General features: G+C 40.4%; 1 protein-coding gene across 8 annotated transcripts in view; it reads right to left on the bottom strand.

The window, feature by feature from the left end:
- LOC107994843 (teneurin-m) overlaps positions 1-19,869 on the bottom strand; it is a 502,908-nt gene that overhangs the window by 365,897 nt on the left and 117,142 nt on the right. For 2 of the 8 annotated variants that reach the window (XM_062081257.1, XM_062081198.1), the window contains exon 1: positions 3,386-3,546. The exons of the other annotated variants lie outside the window; for them this stretch is intronic. The gene's annotated coding sequence lies outside the window, so the exon portion shown is untranslated. Of the gene's footprint in view, positions 1-3,385; positions 3,547-19,869 lie in introns of those variants that run through there. 8 annotated transcript variants of the gene reach the window in all.

The following is a 19,869-nucleotide window of genomic DNA, read 5'->3' on the forward strand; positions in this document are numbered from 1 at the left end:
ATATCGTTACATAATGGAGATATTTTGACTGTTGCACAATCGATTGCATTTCTTATATTCGCCATCTTCGAAGTTGTAAGAGTGAAATTATGGGATACGAAACGAAGAAAATTAATAAATTAATTTGTATTATTTGTTTTTTTCTCAGTTTATATTATTTCATCATATCCGGTGAGAAAGAAATTTTTCATAATAAAATTGCTAGTGATATCTATCCAAAGTGAAAGATTTGCTAGATTGACGAATCTAGACAAAATATTCAAAGTGTTATTTATACTTTATTTTTCTATTGTCACGTATATTTAAACACGTACATTTTAAAAATACATTTAAGAAATAAAAAGAAATCTCGTTGATCAGCAAGCTCCATTTCTTGAAATATTTTTATATAACATTGAATACAATTCATAAAAATTTGCCTAAAAAATCCGCACGTTCTATTTTTTTATTCCCGAGTTACAATTACATTTACAACTTGTTAAAAAAGGGGAAATAAGTATTTCACCGATAATGAAATAATTTATCACGATTCTTACGTCGTTAACTACGACGTGCATAAAAATAGATTGTTATATTCGCGTTATTATCGTAGCTTTAACGTTAATTGTTCAACGAACACGCGGCACCATCAGCGAGCGGCAATATTTTAACCTCATCTTTTGCGGTATCTGCGCGTACATGCGATGCACTTAACAACATGCTAATGCACGTGTTAGTGGCATTTTAGATCGTAGTAGAGGTGGAGCAATAAATTCTCCTATGCGTGATTAATTTCTGCTTCGAGTAAAACGATAAAGCGAACGTATTAACTCTAAGAAATAAGCGATACGATATATTCAAAGCATCCAAATTTTCTTTATTGTAACAACGATTAACAATAACATTTCTTGGAGTATCACGTTTTACAAAAATTCCGATTTTCTTTTTCTTTTCTTTAATCCAGGGACAATTTAATAAAAAAAGAAAATCTATGGAACATAAACGAGGATATTCTAATTCTCCACTTGCCGAAGAAGCGATCCCGTCTTGAGTTGCCGATCTCGCGCAACGATTTGTCGAAGGATAGGAGGGCATCTGAAAAAAGTCTGGCAGGATACAGGATCGCGATTTCAATGTTAATCGAGCATTTCACCGGTCGAAGCGAGCCACCCAAGTAGCGCGGCGAATGGGCAACACATGTTTCCAGTCGCGAGCAACAGACTGTTTCGCGCGTCGCGATTAATCTTACATGCGTTCCGCGAATTTCGTCTCGCACGCAATTCGAGGGATACACGGGCGGTCGAGAAAAGAGCGCGAGGTGCGAAAATTGGCAACGATCGGGGCAGGGAAAAGAAAAAAAGAAAGAAATTATTTATCGTGACGGCCTGAATTTCCCTCAAGTACACAAAAATGTGATTCATCTTCCCTCTTCGTGATAACTTTTCGATTTGTCACAGCGTTTCGATATACCGCGAGTAATTAATTGATGTAACGATTATTCAAATTTTTTTCTCACTTGGAAAAAATTTTAATTATACTTGATCGGCCCCCAAACGCGACCAAGCATCATGCATAAGTCGCTGATCCACGTTTAAATAACAGAGGTTTGCGATTCGTGAAATTTATCAAATTTACTATCGTTTTTAAAAATCCGGTTTTAAAGCTCGTGTTATCAGGTTTTCAATTTATCTACATTAATTCCTCGCTTTGGAGGGCCGTTAACGACGTTTCCTTGAATTTAGACTAATTTACACAACGAAAGGATTATGGAGATCGTGTATTAATCGAGGTCAAGATAAAGCTTTCGAGAGATTTCGAGCCGGGACCATCCATCAATGCTATGCCTAGGCGATTAATCAAACTCATTCGATCCACCTCGTCGCTACGACCACTTTTATTCCTTATTAATTACGGGTTGGCTAGAGGCTAGACGAGGCGAACAACGCTATGCACAACGCTTGGTTGTTTCGCGTTAAATATGGGCGTATGGGAAAGAAGGTGCGTGGTTGTTGTTGCTTCTGAATATGGAGATCGTCGCCACCGGTGAAAGAGGAGGAAGAGCATAATTTGTCAAGTGTTAACGCCAACCTTCCAACTTCCCTGTACGTCATCGTATGACTCGTAAAGCTCAGCCCCCTCCTCTTTCTCCGATCGTTTCGCCTAGAAGGCCATGGAACAGGCTCTTCTATTCCTTGAAAATCGCGATTAAACCGAGCATTCTGTCAGTGTAATGGAGTTTACTTCACGTTGCTTTAACAATGACGTTTAAACACGGAGAAAAGAGCGAAAAAGATTTTGACGCGTAATTTTTTTTAATTTTTATTGCGTACTTTAAAGTGCAAATGCGATGAATAATTTAAAATGGATCGAAAGAACAAACCGAAAAGAAGGAATAAAATTATTTCCATTTCCAAGATTCATTTTCGAACAAATCAAGTTTGAGAATTGTTTAAATACAAAATTTTATTTTCCGAGAGAATCAATCGAATATAAGAGTAAGTTGTATCTAATAAAAATTTAAAATTTAATTTTTCATATACACGAACTCATTAAACTCGTCCATATTTTACAAACGCTATTCAGATACTATTTCCTTTTTCTCTCCGGTAAATTTCTCGAGCGATTGTAAGTATAAAGTATCGATTTCAAATGAACCCTACGAACCGTGAAAAAGTTAATCGATCCCCTTTTTTTTCATGTCCCATTACGTACCGTCCCCTTGGTTCCCTGGCTTCTTATTAAGGAAGTCAGCTATGAAGCTATCCTACGGAATGCGAGGAAGAATTTCGAAATTGGGATTACATTGCGAATGGCGAGATTGGGAGAAAGTAAGTTCGCGAGCGGGAAGGAACGTGGAAATCGACGGTTGCGACAGTTGGCAACTGTTCTGCGGTTATTGGAAGCGTATAAACAGTCCACTCGTTCGCTAGAACTCGTGACGTCTCGAAGTTATTGGAGAGTATATAGCGAGGAAATGAAGCGAATGGTTGGCTAAACGATTGCTGGATAACTTGTAAAAGTAAAGTATACGTAAGCGTATATCTTTTCACGGTTCATAAATTTTTATGTTCCAACGTTCTTTTTCACGCACCTGACAATCGTAAAATTGAAAATGCTCGAAAATTATTTATAACGACGAGGTTAACATCTGCATTTCTGCAAGTATTGACGCAGTTTATGGAACTTTTAAAAAAGAAATTTCAACAAACGTCAAATGCTCAAAGATTTCCAACGTGAATGTTTTTATGAAAACTTTGGACTGTATTGATTAATATATCTTAATTGACGAGCTTTAAAAGACATATATATATATGTATAAAAAACTGGCTAACGTAACAATTCGTTTCCTATTTCGCTTTCTTAAATCTAACCTCCGAAATTACAATATTAAATACATTATTAATACCTGGTATTTTACGTTATCCATTCTCGTTGTAATCCCAATTCGTCCACTAACAACAATAACACTCACTTTTGATGACAAAATATTCCACAAAACATTCTAAAAGCCGACAAAAACTTTCACTTAAAAACGAGAAAAAATTCAGTTACGTCGCAATAAGCTATTTGAACCGACAACTGCTTGAAGTTAGGCGCAGCTGCGCGCGCATCAACATCGTTACAGAGCGCCGCTACGTTCATCGCGGGAAGATTACATATATTTTAAATGAATGTATTCTCCCGTTCAGAACTCTTTCACTTTTCTCGTAATGCCATAGAAGTGAAATAAATGCGAAATGTGAAATTCTGCACAGTTTTTAAAATTATATTCGTCTTATATATATTTAAAATATATATAAGAGAGAAAAAAGTTTCAAATAAAAGAATTTTATTCGTACGTTAAAATATTTCTTACGAGATCGGAGACGGGAAATATGACAAATAAAATGACATCGATGTGCAAAGCGTTGAGCATTGATTAACGAGTCAACACTTCGCGAGTCGAGAATCTACATTTCAAGTTAGAATATCGCTTTTACAGCCGATATATATATACTCACTACAATCCTACATTATCCTTCCAAGTTCCAACTAGATACTCGATAAGTTACAGGAAGTGGAGAAACTGAGCTGTAAATATATCATGTACAGAGTAGAGTGTGCGAATATGACCGAGTCAAACTGCTTGCAAGATTCACTATCCTGAAAGCGATAGTTTGTATTTGCAACTGCTATTACAACAATAGTTTATGCACAGTTTATGCTTCGATAATATAATACGTTCTAAAATTTAATATTGAATTTACAATTTAATTAAAGATACACATAAAATTGTTATTTTTCTCTTTCATCAAATGCAAAGAGTCACGATTTTAATTGAAATAATTTTCAAGCAATCTTCAAAATAATAAAATAAATTCTTTGAAGAATTAAAATTTCACGTCACAAATTTGAAAGTGAAAATAACAATTAATTAAAAACTAATTTATTATTCGCGGAAAATGATTTTAAAAATGAATTTAAAGGTAATTATTAACCAAACGTTTTTGATTGATTAGTAGAGATTAATGAAATATCAAGCAGCCAACGTAATTAACGATTAATCTTACACCAACACGTACCAACTGTAACATTCGCGCGTTTCCATGCGATAAACGTAGAAACCAGGTCAACTGCTCAACGAGCATAGTCAGCTGGCGCTGATATTCCGTCTTGCTAGATTCGATCCAAAGGGTTCGACTAATGCTTATACGAACTACGGTTACGAACACCTTGAACGTTCTTGGGATTCAGAGTTGAGGAAACTCGTCCAGCTTCGTGATTACAGCTAAATCGTTGACGGCACCGGCTGGTTGGTAACGAAGTCGGTGCCAAATTACCAACAATGCTGAGAACCGGGGAACCGCTTTCCTGCCCAATCTAAACAAGCGGGGCATAAAGTTAGCAACTTTCCCGACACTGACTCTCTCTCTCTCTCTCTTTGTCACCCAACCAGGACCGGCTCCAAGTCAAGAATCTCGACCTCGCCACTGACTTGGCCAGTATAAATAAATCAACTCGACGACCACTATAGATATCGAAACCGAGGGAATGTAGATGGACTACGATTTCATTGTTCATCTGAGCGAAATGTAGAGGAAAATTTCTCCACGAATTTTTTAACATCTCGCGGAACACGTGGGAAAAGTGTATGATCGAGGGCACAAATTTTCTTATCTAACGTGTCTAATTATAACTATTATCTCTAAATTCAAACGACAATGGATTACAATCGATAAAGGCGGAAGTATAAATTCTCTCGAACCACTGGCAATTATCTCGCGCAATTTTCCTCCATCGATGCGATTCCTCAAAATAAAGGGAAATTCGAGGGGTGGAATTTTCCTCATTTCCCCGAAAGTTATCAGCGTTACGTGCGTTTACGGACCAACTTATCCCCTCCCCTCCTCGAGGAACGAACTACTCTGAACAGACAGACACTGCCCACTACAATTTCCCGAATTCTATCCCACTTCCTACCCCTCTTTGTTTTCCTCTCCTCGTTCTTTATGAAAGTCCCAGGAGGGGATCGATGCGGCACGCTTCAAGATGGCCCAGTTTCAGGGGAACGGCACTCGACCATAAACCCCCAGATAACGGGGGCAAAGTTTCGCCTTGGTAAAAAACTTGGTAACGGCCCCCGAGCATTTAAAATAATCTGTAAATTTTCATAACGATTCGCGGCGAGAAGTTCCTTGGATGAATTTTTAACCAATAACTCTCCTTCGTTCGCACGCGAGAAACTCGTCCGTCATTGAAATTTGATCTCGGATTTTTAAGCATTTTCGTTAATCCGAATCTTGTAATTTTTTTTTTTATTCCAATCGTCGATTCCAAAAAGGAACGAAGAAGCTTCGTTGCAAAGGGTCGATCTGGGATCGACGATTTCACACAGGATTCGCACAGTTGCGTTTGGTGAGATTCCGGTTATTGGTCGAGCACCGATTAACCGATTCGTTGTTGTAACGTAAAGTAACACGTTGACTGACAGCGATATTATTAAGGATTTCTAAGATTTCTAGGATGATGTATACGAGCCATTCTGCAATGGTTACAATGGTAATTAGTCTTATCTTCTAGGATAGGCAAGATTGGGAGAGGGTTTGAATTCGAGGAAGAGAGAGAGAGACGGAGAGAGGAACGAGGCTAAGAGGAGAGGATCGTTTCCGAGGCTGGATTCCAACACGTTTCCCTTCAGAACCGCGTCTGCTAATATCAGAATGTCCAAAATCTAACGTCGAATCTCGACATTCAGATGTCGGTGAGAATACCAATTTCACCCTCCCGGAAACTAGTTTTCGAACGAGTTTCGTTATCTTTCTGGGAGATGACGCCGGGGTAGAAACGAAATTCTCCCTAATAAAATGGCCACGGTTTCGAATGGAAGGCCGTATCGCGAGACGATTGATAAAAATTTTCGATCACTTATTCGGTTATTCACTGTAAATGAAACGGTGGATGAAATAATTCGTTCCTTTCCTTACTCGTTCCTCATTTTCTTATTTTTAACCCACTAACCAATGCTCGTAAGTTTTCTTTATAATTACAGGAACTTTTTAATGAATATATCTCGATATTTTATTCGTGCACGCAATTTAATTTTCCCGGCTCCTCGATCGAGATATTCTTTCGTTCACCTCGGCGTTTTTAAAATTATTCAACCAATAGAACATTGCCTATATTGCCGGTTCGTTGCCAATTGTTGCAGAAGATCATTTCACTCCCATCTTTATTACACTCGTTACCAACTTGTTACTGATAAAAGTGTTTTTCTTTCTTTCTCTCTCTCTCTCCTTCTTTTTTAAACTGTATTTATCGAGATATTTTGTATCGTCCGCTTTCAACGAAACGCGTTCCCACTTGACGGGGGAACAAAGCGCATTATGAATCTCGTACGCTCGCGTTTCCCCATTATCCGATAATCAAACTCAACGCGCAACAAATAGATTTAGTTGATATTTAATTTCAATAGCGGCTCCTGTCGAAGAACGAAGTAGGGAACAAAACGAGGAGAGATTTATTCGCTCGGTTCCTATATTTTCGCTGGCTCGTAACCACCACGGTGTTCCGCGCTGGGATGGAAGACTGCACGCGTGTCCTCTCCCCTCTTCAACCTGCTGCCAGTTGAATTTTAATTAAAACTTCTCGACTACGTTAATTGAAAAAATAATTCACGCAACCCGAACCGATTGTTGCGACCGTGTTTCGCCCATGTCCCTGCCATTCTTTTCGTTACAGACGGATTCGCACAGCGCCATGTATTTCGATACAAATACCCGTGAAACGGTTATAATCCTCTTATAACGCTCTTTAACATAACAAACAATTTCAAATTTCCCACGACACCTTGTATTTTTTCCGATTATCATTAAGCTTGCACTTATCCTCGAATGCGACCATCTTACGACGCAACAAGTGCAACGTTATACACGATACACGAATATATACGTATAAAGGAAAAAAGCAGTTACGAGAAATTGTAACCGCTCTCTCAATTCCGTATGATATTTATTCGAGCAAGTTCCTTCGTGTCGACGCACGACGGTTGTCAATTGCAGCAGCCCGGCCACCGCTACGTTTCCATTAGCAGATACGAAATATCGTGTATCTTTCGAAATTAAACTCTTTGGCCGGCGGTTGGTAGTTTGTAGATTCAGGGGGACTCCGAGGCAAAAAGATCGCGGAGAATTTTAAAGTGGAAACAGGGTAGGATGCACAGCTGAAGGCATTGGGCATGTTCTCATTTACCTGAAATTTCACGTAGACACCCTTGGCGAGCTTGTGCATCGTGTTCTTAAGAAATATCCACGTTTCGAGAGGGATAAGATATCGCTCGCTTCGTCTGGAATTTTCGACAAACTCATATCATACGTATATCCCCATCGATCCTACGAGGATCGAACTTTGTCGTACTTGAAACACGTGATTTCACCCGCTCTTGTATTTTTCGATCGAAAGTGCACGCACAGCTTCGTCGAAACTGGGTTAGCCTTATCGCCTTATAATGGTATCTTTCCACGGTGCTAAAATAAAAGTAAAGTCAAACTTTCTATCTTTCTTCTTACATTTCTTTTTTTCTTTTTTTAGTTTCCTTGCTTATTTGCTTATTCGTTTCTTTCACGAAACTCGCGATCCACTTTTCCTTCGAATGTATAACGCGCAGCTTATTCAAATTACATCCGAAACCAGTTATAGACTTATCCATACTTCGTAAGAGAGATTTTTTTCATCCTACGTACGACTGTAAATCGTGATATAACCGATACGTAAAGATCGTGGAACAACAACTTTCCGATCGAACTCGTGTAAGCTCAGGGGGGATGAAAGCGTGGTGAGAAAGGAAATATTCGTCGAGGGAGGGAAGCATTTTTTAACCGATTAAAGGCTTTACGTCGCGGAGAGAAAGGTATCGGAGGGGGGAGGGGGAAAAAAATTTCTTTTCGGGGACATTACCTTATTCAAAAGGCTCTCCACTTGGAGCGGAGTGGTTTACTCGGGACTGATTCTTTCTTTACAGCCGGGATCATCGACTCAAAGGGCAGAAAAGTCAAATTGCCTATAGCGGGCGGGCACAGGACTCTGACTCTCTTCTTTTCTTACGACTCTCACTTGGCTCAACTAAAGGGAGATGCTCCCTTCGTCCCTTTTTCATCGCGGCTTCCCCGCGGAGGGAATGATTTCAAAGAGAAGTCTGCTTTAAATAATTTCGTCCCGCGCAACTGTGGGATTTTATTGGGAGAGCAGACGTAAAAGCCCGCCATCTCTCCTTCCTTTATACCACCATCCACTCTCTCCTTCTTTATTTCGTTAAATTGATCGTAACTCGGATACGAACTCTTTCTCTCTCCTCACCTTTCTCGATTACACATACGTGCATTGTTAATCGATTTTCTTTTCTCTCAAATATGATTTTCCAAAGCGGTGAATTTTTTAGATATACAAAGTATCGTCATTATCCGAAAATATTCGATTTCTTTTCGAGAATTTAAATTTTTAGAGAGGACGAGTTTTCAACCAAAAATTTTTGAACCAAAACCTCGTGTATGATGTAGGAAGGATCGCTTCGCAAGTGATAGTAGTATTTTTATCCTCTTTATCGAAAATTGATATTGCAATATCGTTAAAATGTTTTCACTCCGCCCCTCCCCCTATCCTGCGTAGTCGATATTTTACGATAATCGCCGGTAGCAAATTCTTGTCGTAAACGAAACGAGACACACACACACACACAGAGGTTAAAGAGAGAAGAGGGAGGAGGGAGGGAAAAAAGGTTAAGCCCCCGAAACTTTGTTGTAATACTTGGCAGCATTAACGAAAGATAATAGGGATGCCATTAAAGCGTAACGTGTTTGAAGGAAGCTACGTTTGCGCATCCGCTTAGAACACGGCTTACGAACCTGATACAACCTAATTATCGTCCGCCATACGCGAGAGCGCGTCTAACCTATTATTTTCAACCGATAGCACGGAACTAATGTAATTATATATCCATTCCGCTTTTGATGCGGTTTTAATCCGTTTCCCCTCGCCATCACCTTTGGTCCTTACCTCGTTCCACGAATATAGCCCGCGATCTATCCGTACAGGCGAAACAACGTATTTCCGGCGGTGGTTCGCGTCTTTGATCGCGATCGTATCGTTTCGCATCGATAGTTCGGATCTTCAATCGATATCACATCCAGATACATTTCGTAATGTTTTAGAAATTTGATACAGAGATTCAGGATTTTTTTAAGAATATATATATATATATAATAAATAAGGGAAAGGTAGCATTGATTGTTGACGGGGAGAGAAAATTGTCGTGGAAGGGAAATATATAGGAGGGCAAAAGTAGCGTCGGGTGAAAAATTTACTCGAGCTCCCGCTGTAAGAGAGGAACGTCTTTGGGAGATGATGTAACAGCGCATAAAGTATAAATGGCACTAAAACATCGAATACGAAGCGCGCATTTTCGCGCATGGCAGAAAGAATATGGAACGAGGATGATATCGAAAATATTTGTTTCGACGGGGATGAAACTTTGATAGTTTATTCCCCAATTCATCGAATTCTACGATCGAGGAAGGCATCGTGTGCTGAAAAAGAATGACAGCCCTACGAGAATGAAATAAAATTTCTAAATATTTTTCCCACGCGTACACTTCGTCAATCTGATATTCATCATATTTCCATCTAACGACAGGTAAAATTATTTGTTTGCGTTCCAGGTGGGAAAACACAAATTTCAAAGGAGAACTCGAGAAAAGACTCGAAGAATAATATACTTCTCGATACGCGTGCACACACACACACACACACACAGAAGCGGCTGCTACTTCATTTGCTCGATTAAACCTTGAGCGCGTTGAAACGCGCGTTGAAGTTTGTCGAACCGTAGCTGTCTCTCGCCTTCACGAATCCTAACACTTACCCGGCACTAATGAGTCTTCTCCCGAAGAGTGGTACGTAAGAGCGACTTCGTAATGATCGTTTATCCAAGTACTCGGACGTAAGTTTCTGCAAATTGACGTTGAAGCGGGGTAGAGGGAGGGAAAAAGAAGCGGGGAGGGGATAAGAGTGGAAAAAGAGAGGAGGAACTGGGGGAGGGAAACGAAAGAATGCAATAATAGAAAAGGCGTGTACGTCTTTCAAATGTCAAAGCGGCCGAGCCAACGCGCTTAGCACTCGCAATTATCCTTGGATTCTCGTTAAGATGGAGGGGGATAGATGTTTTTTACGTCGAAGCCGAGCGCCCTCTCATTAAGAGCTCTTAAAAAACACCTAACCTCGTTCAAAAGACTCTCTCGCTTGTTCCACCAAGGCAACGATTATCGATGCTCCTTCGAATTGGGAGGAGAGGGGAGGGGCCAGAATTATCGAGCATTCGGAAGCTTGCGTTTCCTCCTCTTCCTTCCTCTTCACTTTCTTCTTTTCCCTCTCTTTTCTTTTAATGACCGGTACTTAGTAACTCGGGGGGAGGGGGGGAGAGAACAACGCGGGGTTGAGATCGATTTTATTATAGGAGAACGAGAAGTTTCCAAATTGGTTGTTTGGGTTCGGCAAGCGCGGTGAATTTTACGGTGATTACCGTTAGCGCGGTTGAAAAATATAGTGGGAAAGGAAACAAGCCACGCTATTACATCTTAATGGCACCGGCCACCGTGGTCACAAATCTTTGGCTAACGAGCGTTCTGACAAGAGAGGCGGTGGATCGAATCGCTCGCCAAGGACTCGATCGACAGGTGGATTCGTAGAAATTGATCTGGAGATGATATTACTGTTACATTGGTGGTTTTGCAAGATGGATGGATGGATAGAGGACGAGAAGCGTGATTGGGATAGGAGAAGGAGAATTAGGAGGGGAAAAGTTTTAAAAATTAGGAATAATTTTGTTCTCGGTTCGGAAGGAAGAATCGTGAATTTTTGTGCGATATTTTTGTTCGAAACAGTATTTTATCATTTGCGCATTGAAATAAATTTGACGTTGAAGTGAATATTTTTCCATTTATTGTCTCTCCGAGAGACAATATTCTTAATCTCTGTTTCTTTCCACGGTTTTTAAGATTTGCTGTAGTTGATCTTCTTTTATCGTTTTCTTTTTTTTCTTTTTCCTTCAATCTTTAAGTTTCGCTTCGCTTTATGCAAAGTTGTTTGCAGTGCTTGCTTTATATTTCATGACACGATAAAAGCAAATATTGTGCTAAGTATCGTGTACACGGTTACGTTGTTATTGTATTAAAAGATGATACGATGAAATGGATGTTTTCAGAATCAAACAGATTCTGATACTCGAATTATTTATAGATAATTCCTCTTATTTTATTTTTTTTCTTTGATCAAGATGCTGTGTTGATCAAACGTATACAAATAAATTGTTCTGTAAACACTCACCGTAATCCTTTCATCGTCAGAACAAATTGTTAATAAATTGTACATACCTGAAACAAAAAAAAATTTATCATCAATAAAAATTCCGACGAATTAATGTTCATTTTCTTACTCTTCAAATCTATTATTCCACAGAAAAGATTGAATTAAAGAAAAATATTTTTCGAAATATTAAATATACTATTGTTATTACAAAAATTATTTTCAATTGCTCCAATAAGTACATCAAATTTCATATAATACATATAGTTAAAGGAAATAACAATTTCACCTCGATATTAATGATAATAAAACAATCAAATTTTCTGAAAAAAATAATAAAAACATCAATTTACGATCATACGTGAATACAACTATACTACTTTATTCTAATTATTAAGAAGAGACCAAAGGTGTATGAAAAAATTTGATAACCTATAACAAGTAAATGATCATATATAATATCATAAATGATATTTTCTAGAATTAGATTAGTTTCATCAATCTACGTACGATAAAGGGTTTAAAAAACGGACTATACTCGAATAAAAAATTGCATCTATCGTCGTAATAAAAAAAAAGGAGCACAAACCCTTGAGCTAAGAACCTGACGCGACAGCTGGTGCCTTTGTGAAGCCGGTCTTGTTTAAGGACCGATTTACACAGGTATTAGCGTGTAATGGGAACTAACTAGGCCCTGGCCGTTCGTTCCTTTTATCAAGCCCAACGGCAATTTAACACGGTTTAAACTGTCTGAAATTGATGGCGGATCGTGAACAGAGAAGCCATTCTTTCTTTCCGCCTCGAGACTCAAAATAAAAACTCTATGATATACACAATAAGCTTTCTCCCATTCGTGCACACTTTTCATCTCGTGCGTGGATACGATACATCGCATTCCCGCATCGATGCTACACATAGCAAATAATCAAGATTTAAACTTTAACGAGAAATTTTAAACGAGAGAAAAATTGTTACAATCACTTACGCTTCCCATCTAAAACCATCCATGGACCTACACAAAGACCCACCACGATACGATTAATGCTACCGATCGACGAAGCCTCGCCACACGCGGTCCAATTCCACTTTCTCGCGCGCTTCTCTCGAATTTCGTGGTAAACGTAGCGTCATCTTTAATCCACGTAGAAATCGTTCACGTAGGGAGGAGATACTCGGTCGCATTTTTCTCTCGGTCTTATCTAGAATCTTGGCGCCGCTTCGAGATGGTGGAAGCGCGCGGCCTGCAGAGAAGAGAAGAGAAGGGAGAAAAAGAGTGTCGCAACAACGGTCGAGGAGAGGGAGAAGAAGCCAGGCCGTTCACCGGTTAAGGATTGGGAAGGGAAAGGGATCCTAGAAGAAATTACTCGCTCGAAAGACGACGAGGGGGTGGCGAAGTGCGGGTGAATCGCGGCTTCTATAAAAATTACCCTCAGGCCTGTGGCGAGGCGGCCGTTGCGGATTGGATTGGACGTATCCATCTCTCCTCCTGGGAACTGTCCACCAATGTCCCCCACCGAGCTTCTTTCCCATTTAATAATAACGATTCCTTTGTTGCGAATTGCCACAATCCTCGTTCGTAGCTCGGATCCTCCCCCTCCCCCCATGGGATATCATCGAGAAAAACTAGGATGGAGGAACTGTTTCGTGGATTAGGGAATAATAGGGTACGTCGAGCCATGTTAAATTGATTCTTTCGTTCGTAGATGTTGCGAAATTCTAGAAAATATTAATTAACTATTAATTCCTGGTTTCGCTTTCGAATCTATCCCGAGAGAATTAAAATTCCGTAGAGAAAAATTGGGAACTTTGAGAGATAATCGTCCATCCAAAGAAGAGAGTTGGCATCGAGCATCAACTTGAACAGCTGTCGCATCTGTCATTCTCGTGCAACAAAATGGGTCCTCGATTGTTGTATAGATCCACTTGGCGAGATTTAACGAGAGGGAACCGAAAGCGGCTCGAATAAGATTCATAGAGGTGATCTAGCCACGGAGGGAGAGAAATGACGCGGAGATGGAACGTTTTTCTTTTTTCTCTCTTCCTTCCCTTCTTCTTTCCTTTCGTCTTTCTAACCCGGACGTGAGTAATGAGTGGCGTGGGAGGCGGACGTGGCCCAAACGTTCCTTCGCACCTCGAAAATCTTATCGGGGCACGAATACGCTTGATTTAAAGATTTAAGAAGAGTATGAAGATTCAGAGGGAGATTTTTTTTTTTTAGTGATGACGAAACGGAACGGTTCGTTTTACTTTTCCAAGATGCACGAAATACATTTCTCTCCGCTGTTTTTGGTTAGAATATTTAAAAAAAAAAAAAGGACATCGAGTTGTCGCGAAAGAGAAATTATTATCTCGAGAATTCGATCAGTGAGATTTATCGTCCCACGAGAAATGATTTAATAATCACGTCATCGTGATTTAAAGAATTAAGAGCACCTGTTGTCTTCGCGATCTCACTTCACAATGTCGTTGCGCGCGGTATTGGAAGATGATCGACATTCGAATCCATTATCCATGCCGTCACGTCAAATCAAAATCATAGATTTTCTGTCACGCGGTCCGTATTTCACGAGCCACGAATTCTGCTGAAAAAAAAATAATAATAATAATAATAATGACGCGCGAAACAAGAAAGAAAAAAAGGCATGGCAAGTCGAATTTTCCCCATCATGCGCGTCGTTTATCATGCGGTTGGTTCTCCAAAGTTGGCTCGAAAAATAATAATAATAATAACAATAATAATAATTCCTCGTTTTAACAGCCAGTAATGTTCGAATATTCATCGTGATCCATAAATATAATTTGTGTAAAAAAAAAGAAAAAAAAAAGTTCCACAAGTGTCAGTGATTTAGCCTTGCGTGAAACGAATCGAATTCGTTCGTAATTCCGCGTTTCTGGCTCGAACGGATTGTTTTTTCTTCCGCCCTAGTTGGTGGAAACGGGAAATTGTTGAAAACAACTAGGATATCGTGAAACGATATATCGAATAAAATATGAACGCGTGCAAAAACATACCTTGGTGAACTATTACAAGAACTTTCAACTAGCAAAAGGCGCGTTATTCTTGTCGAGCTCGCTCGATTTCTTCTAAAAATTACGATCGAGAATTTATCTCTGATTGCGATCGCTCTATCTCCACGTTTCTTTGTCACACGACAACTCATTTTTGAAAGTAAATATAAAATATATTTTACGAAGTGCAAACTACACAAACTTCGTAGAGAAAGATTCGTGAGAGATAAACATCTTCTTCTCGAAAAGAAGAAAAAAATAAACAAGCTCGAACTGCATTTGAAACAAGAGATCGATATCTTGATCAAGACAATTGCTTCGTGTCTAATGAAAAACGATAAAAGAAGGGTGATAGAATGAATTAAAAGTGTAACAAGAAGACTCAAAATGGAGAAAGAAATGGCTTAGAGAACGAGTTCATCGATCGTTTCACGCGATTCTACGATTACGTTGCCACATCGATCACGATATCGCGACGTTTTGAAAGGAATTGGAAGCTTGGAACAGCCGATAAAAGTTCCACCTTTAATTCCAGAAACAGAGAAATTACGGGGCCGATGAATCGAAGTACGTAGAGATCTCGATTATAAATTATAACAAGATTTTCGTTGCAAAGGAATAAAGAAATAAAGAAATGAAAAAGGAAGGGGAAAAAATGCAATCCAGCGTCGAAAGAATAGGGAAGGAGGAATGGCAAGAAAGTATTACCTCTGACCATATCGGTGAATCTCAGGTGAGCCCGGAATAACCTTTACTATTCCCCTAGGTTATCGATCTTGGCGGGCTCGTTCCACTTTATTTTATAAACCTTATTTAGGATTAATGACGCGGGAAAGAGATACTGTGGCGAGGATCGATAGCATCCACAAACGGTTCGTTAAAGCCAGATATTTATTTCACTGGCGAACAGTTATCCCTTCCTTATGAATCGATCCCACCGATCGTTTTGTGTACGCGATAATATCGAGTTCTGTCCCCCTCCCTCTCTTCTCCATCTCTTATTATTTTTTAATTCCTTCCTCCTTGCCTTATCCTTTCATTTATGCATTAGAGATCCGGAAGGAGTCGCTCGAGATCGAAAAAAAGGAAACCGATTCGAGGATTCGACGAGAAGTTTAAAAAAAAGGACGAGAAATATCGATCTGTAAATATTAACGAAAGATTTAATAGAAGGAAGGGCCGTTTAAATTTTCGATTCGCAGTGGAGAAGGTTATCAATTTTAATATTGCAAAGTAGAACGAGTTGGGATCAGGAAAAGAAAGAAAACATTGTCACGACGCGTTTAGATTCCTTCCTAATATAAAATAAATGCAATCGATCCACGAATCTAAAATCGTTGAATAGAATCGAACCTCTTTTAAAATTAAAACAACAAACTCACCATTGGATACAGATCGACTTTATCAGGCAACAGGTTCTGTTTAGTTATTTCCACATCCACCGTTTCAGATTTCCACCAATGCGTGTGTGTTAACAATTTAACCATAAAATGATCCATGGAAACTCTCTCTCCTCTCACACTCCCGCAACCATCATCCCTATCCGATGGCCGGCGTAACGAAATCAAAGACTCACGCGATATACTGGGCGCTTATATTCTTCAATCCGAGTCGTGAATCGCCGCGAGATAAGGAGCTGAGAGGGCGTATGTATATAGATGTGGGGGGTAAAGAAGGGGAGGGAGAAGGGTGATCGTTATCGGGCAAAGAGAACCCTTTGACTTTGGAATGTTATCGCGGGAAACAAAGTTCCTCTAGAAAGCATAGTTCATTCGGGGAAGGAGAGAGGAGGCTGAGGTGCCTCCCTGCGGGACGCCCAACAGTTCAGATCGAGGAGATACCGGGATATTAAAAGCGACATTTTCTTCGTCCCGGCGTATATAACTTCGATTCGCGACTGTCTCGATGTTCCCGTGCAGATAGAGACCGTTGATCGAAGGGATAAGGCACAGGAATCGTCTCGATATCGCGCGATTTTTGTGTCCATGTCGTGCTTCTTCCTCGTCTTATATGCTATATATGCGATGAATTTAATTTTGGAGGATCGATTCGAGCGTTAATTCGAGAGATTCGATAAATTTCTTATCGTCCAATCTTTGACGAAATGTCGATTTTAGTCCGAAATTGCGTTTCTCTGTTAAAATTGATCCTTTAAAAGTGTATAATCAAAGGTTGTTATTCGTCCAACAATTTCGGCGAGAATTTCGAGATGTTTCGAGTTGCGTGAACGAAAATTTCTGATGAATCCGAGATTAAACTCGAGAGGAAGTCATATGCGTACGAGCCTTTCCTCTTACGAATCACTCGTTACGAATCAAAGAATGCGAACTTGCATTTTTCTGATCACTTCGTGGAGCAATTTTCGCCTAGGTCGGTCAGACCGTGACTCGCCTTATAAATCGATCCTTTACGAGATCCTTTCCCGATCTTCGTGAAATAAGTTCAAAGAAACGCGCGTGTCTTCGTGCTTTCACGAATAAATTGGAGGGCCGAGTCGAATAATATCGATACTCGACTCGTCCGATAAATTTCCGTCCTTTCGGTGACTAGAAAAATTTTAAAGTCTTCAAAGGAAACGCAGCTGGAAATACGATTCTGGCGCGCATCGATCATGCGATATTAATTCGTCGATAACGCGATAACGAGACATTACGGACGGCGAAACGGGAAGGATCGATGATCGCGATTGTTTCGAACATCGCATTATTTCCAGTCAGAATCGTGCTCTCGTGCATGATCTCGTTGTCAGCATCAATCTCCAACGTGACCCCGTGACCGGTTCAACTTCGTGCGCGCATTCGTCACGCAATCATCGTCCTCCTCCTCCTCCATACATTTCGTAGGAATCTCCCAGGAATTCTTTCACGAACCCCTTGACATTTCCCGCGAAACGGGATCCTCCTCTTCAACGACCCCCGCCGTTCGTTCGAAAAATCGTCTCGACCGCCACAAAGCAAACTCCTCGCCCCTCCTCATCCTCCCTTCTTCTCGTGTTCCCTCTCAAACGAAATCCTCGCACGGATACACCCAGGGATAAAAATCTCCTCGGCCACGTCATTATTTTCGCAATTAAGAAATCCGAGTAGGAAACGCGCGAATTCCGCGAATAATCGCGCTTTTTCGAGGCCCTCTCCCGTCAAAGGCAACAGAGCAAAAGATCCCCTTTTCTCCTATCCTCCCCCCTCGCTGCTGCTCTCTAATGAGCGCTGCTTTTCGCGACAGCTTCTCCCCTCCTTTTCTTTTTTTGATCTCTTCTGCACCGTTTCCCTTTCTTACGTCTCATCAAACGTGCATCGGAATCCACGGTTGGGCTTTCGGTTGCATCGTCATCATCACCGTCACTCGGTATAATGAGGACACCCTCGCGCCGCTAACAAGACGCGTGACGCGCGTCGTCTCCTCGCGCGCGGCCGTCTTCCGGGTTTCCAAGCCTCGCGGGGAGGAGATCTCGAGCGAGTTTGGGCGAATCTGCTTAGTCGGCGAAACAACGAAACGTTCTCTCCGGAAACTCTGAACGATTTTCGGCGGATTACGCGTACGGGGATCGTTGGCTACGCGATAGACAGGAATCGGTTCCGTGGAAATCGGATGATTGCGGCACGTAGCGGGTCGAATAGGCGCACGGCTCGAATTAAACGGTTCGAGTTCTTGGAATACTCGATTGGGATTCGAAGGGATTTCTCGTTTCCTTTGTTCGATAGAATTCCAGAAAGTAACGTGTTACATTTCGTCGATGATTAATTAAAGTTTATCGAAGCTTTTTACACGCGCGTCGTCCAATTCTTCTATTTTAAGTAATTTAAAGAAGTAGGGAAATATCGTACGTTTTTAATATGATTATCAATGTTTAATTAAATTATAGTTTCGTTGTTGCTCGATTACATTTAAAAAGGAAAAAGTGTGGCTGGTCGAGAAGGAACCGCGTGGAACAGTTATCGCACGCATTGTTCATAATAATATGATTTAAGACACGAATCATATTTGACGGTTTGCTGAATTTCTCATACCGAATTGCGAAAAGATTGATTTTAGCGAGGGGAAGGGGGATTTTTCAGTCGATATGGAAAGTTGTCGATAAACGTTAAATTTGAAGGATAGATAGACGGAATAAAGGTAGAAAACGTGAATTTTGAAACAAATGGGCAACGTAATTGGACGAGCACAAAAGAGAGGAAAAACCAATCATTCCATACTTTCTATGCACTAGGAGAATGCTACTAGAAAATTTACTGGAAGACGAGTCTTTCTTCTCTTTTTTTTTCTTTATTCGCATCGAGATGGAATATTCTCGAATATAAAAATATAAAAATACATTCTGTTGCGCGTACATTTCCTACGAGCTGTGCGAAACATAACGGGGTAGGCGACACAGGTTTTTAAACTTGACCTTAAATCGATTACGAAGTATCATCGAAGAGGAGAGGAGCAATTGTGCTCGATGAGACAATACGATGCTGAGAACTCGATCCCTTCGAGCGGCCTGGCTCGTGCACTTCTTCTCCATTCTTCGCCCTTCCGCATCTCTCTAAGACCAAAGGTTAATTGCTCCTTTGAGAAATTTATTCTCTCGTTCCATATTATCGATATTATCTCGCCGTTAATTAAAATTTCCCGATGAATAAATTTGGTCAATCGTACGTCGATACGTAGCAAAATATTCTCGCGGTCTCGAAAACACTCGACACAAGTTAACTCGTGTATAAATACGCGAGTATCCAGCGCGCACACGTTCAATAGGAGCATCAATATGCACCTAAGCCCACGTTCGTCGGGGCTTCCTCGTCCGGCTTAGCCAAGGGGGTGGCTCTCTTCCACGAGATAAGAATTAGGAGGGAATATCATAATACTCGTAAGCCGTGGGACATATTAAGAGGATCATATCGTTCGCGTCCAAGATCCGCGTAAGACGTTTCTGCTTGATCCGAAAGGCGAGAAGGTGAGCTTCTTCCAGAGAGAATCTTGACAGTGGGTGTATAATAAGTGGAATGACGATACGGCTCTGTCCAATCTGACGGCTCATCGCTGTTAATGCGATAAAGGGTGTCGCGC

This window comes from Apis cerana, linkage group LG1 (assembly GCF_029169275.1).
Source record: "Apis cerana isolate GH-2021 linkage group LG1, AcerK_1.0, whole genome shotgun sequence".
NCBI classification, from domain to species: domain Eukaryota; kingdom Metazoa; phylum Arthropoda; class Insecta; order Hymenoptera; family Apidae; genus Apis; species Apis cerana.